This window comes from Oryzias melastigma, linkage group LG22 (assembly GCF_002922805.2).
Source record: "Oryzias melastigma strain HK-1 linkage group LG22, ASM292280v2, whole genome shotgun sequence".
Classification (NCBI taxonomy): domain Eukaryota; kingdom Metazoa; phylum Chordata; class Actinopteri; order Beloniformes; family Adrianichthyidae; genus Oryzias; species Oryzias melastigma.
Window position 1 is genome coordinate 26,461,950 of NC_050533.1, and position 3,109 is coordinate 26,465,058.

A 3,109-nucleotide genomic window follows, 5' to 3' on the forward strand; every position below is an offset into this window, starting at 1 on the left:
TAAAATTCTTCTTCTATAGTGTTTTTATGGCTGTAGTCAAACAACAGAATAGTGCATTACCGCCACCACCTGAATGTGAAAGCCTGCGTTATATTTTTTGGAAACTTTATTGACAAAACTCAAGATTCATTCATTAACAGAAAAATTGAACATGAAGGGCAAATAAATAAATAAGAAATAAAAAGATAAAATGTGCGAATTCCCCCCTAAGCCCTAACAACTAAAAAACTATATAGTGCATGACTATCTAGTGCCCTGGATTTTAAAGGTAATTCGTATGCGAAAACTCGATATGACGTAATCGATTTCACGAAGTGTAAATCGAATAAAAACGAACATTTCACGGCGTTTATTTGTGTCTCCACTGCGTTCTGATGGTGAAAGTATGAAAATGTGAGATAGTTTAGTCAAATATTGAATTAAAAAACGCATTTCTGTTCGAAATTGTTTGACCGCAATGCATTGTGGTATATGAGACCATCAATGCACGCAAGTTTTTGCAAATATTTCTGGCAACTTCGAGTGCACTCGATTTGGAATTAGTAGAATTTTTGGACCTAGTAGATTCGGACAGCACCATAAAATGGCGAACGCACTCTGTATTGATTATGGGGAAATTTGGACACAACTAAGAGATCAAATCACAATCGGCATGCCCCCCTCCCCGCTTATTTACGGTCTTCGGACGGTAACAACAATAATAACCTCGAAGGATGTGAATATAGCAGTTAAAATGTTTATCATAGTGAAAACATTCACTTATTGTTGAAAAAACGAAAGAAAAAGACACGTTAGGGATCAAGACCGTACGATCTTGCAATGACTACAACGGACTACAAATGTTTTCTTCTTCTGCTGTTTTTACATGACAGCCGCCAGAGACGAGCCACAAGCAGCAACGCTAACTAGTCGGAAGTAGACGAAAAAGCTATGCTAGCTGAGCGGAAGTTAAAGTTAAAAAATAACGGTAAAGGTAAATACATAAACAAGATTCATAACCCATTTCATTCATATATAGTATATAGGATGGCCGATGTCACTTGGCGATAATTTTAAAGCGGCATATTTGCCTAAAAAAAAAGGTTGCTACGTAGTTGTTCCAAGCAGTTTTCCAGAACTCACGTTCCCATTCATCCATCATCATTTTTATTTTATTTACATTATTCTTTTAAAGAATAGTACAAATCACTTACCTGATGCAGCAATGTGCTTTCTTCATGTCCTCGAAGACGCGTCGTAATTAAGCGAGACGTTTGAGCGCGCTTTCAAAGCCAAGTAGGAAGTAGAGAACCGCCTTCGGAACTACGTCATATTTAAATGAACCGAGGATGTCTGACCACGTGATCAAAACGAAACTTAAAAAAAGCGTGCATATGTACGCCGTTGGAACCCACTCTCAGCCATTGGAGCAGAATGCGTATTATATGCACGCAAAAACCGTGTTTGGCGTATATTATACACGGTATTTGAGAGTGCAAAGTCGTGGATGTCAGGGATTGTGGTGGAGGACCCAAATGCAGGAGACCAGACTTGGTGGCAGAAACAAACATTTACTAAATCAACTTAAACTTGAACAAACCACATGACAGAACATAAATGAGCAGATGACCTGACAATGAGAAACTGAAAACCAGACACTTAAATACACTGAGGTTGATTAACTAAATGAAGACAGCTGTGGATGGTTAACCTGAATGTGGTGAGACTGACAGGGGAAACAGAACATGACAAAACCAAAGCACTGAATCATGACAGTGGAATATATACGCATTTGACTGAGACTGGGTTGGAATAAAAATAGTTTTCTCTTGTCCAGAATTTCTCAAATGTTTTCTCTTATCCCCCCATGAAGAACTTTACCCCCCCACCACTTTCTGCAGCAAATATAATCGTGTCATTTTGCTCAAGTTAAGAGTATATCTACTCAAAATACTGTACTTTTATTATCATTAAAGACTATATTTTTTAAAAATTCTAAATAATCTGTTTATGAATTTTTCTCTTTTTTTTGCGGTTTTATTTATAGTACATAAAGTTAAGAAAGCAAACAAACAAACAGCACGGAGTACAACAGCAAATCCAAATCTTGACAGTTAAAGCACAGCCCTTAAAACAAAAAGAACATGAAAGGCATACAGATGTTAAATTATTAGTCCAACCTGTAACATTTCACAATTATGATTTTGTTTTCAAACAATCCCACATCTTTTCCCACTTTTTGAAGACATCAATTTTTCCACTTAAATAATATCTTAATCTTTCTAAGGTAATTGTTTCAGGAATGAAAGTTTTCCAAATTCGAACTGTAGGGGCTTCATTACCAATCCATTTACACATTATAGCCTTCCTCGCCAGCATCAAAAGACATTGTATTACCTCCTTGTGAACTTTCAAAGGATCTGGTACAAGCCCTAGAAGGCAAAGTTCTGGACTGGGATGGAGTGTCTGCTCTATGACCAAACTGATTTCTCTGCATATTGCTTCCCAAAACAAATGAATGATTTTACATTCCCACAGGCAGTGAAGTCTGGTTCCTAGTTCTGTTTGACATTTAGGGCAGTTTGGTGAAGATCCTGGATTGTATTTACTATATATATATATAGATATAGATATAGATATCGATATATCGATATTGTTTTAATTAAACAGTCGGATTCCCCTGGTCCGCACCAGTTCTAAGTCAGCTGCTAGGCGCCAGCCGAGGCAGCCTGCCGGGCTCAATCGATCGTCGATAAATATCGATATATCGACGATATTGATATATTGATATATCGTCGATATCGATATATCGTCGATATCGATATCGACGATATATCGATATATGGATATTTATCGATAATTATCGATATATCGTCGATATATCGATATATCGAAATATCGATATTTATCGATAATTATGAAATATCGATATATCGAAATATCGATAGTACAGATAGTACGTAATATTTAATCTTAGGTAAACCCCATCCACCCATTTCTTTTGGTAGTTGTAAAATATCCAGTTTAAGCTTTGGTTTTCTACCCGCCCATATGAAGTCTGACATGGCTTTATTAATATATTTAATGTCTTTTACGTCCAAGAGTACAAAAAGCATTGACAATGGATACA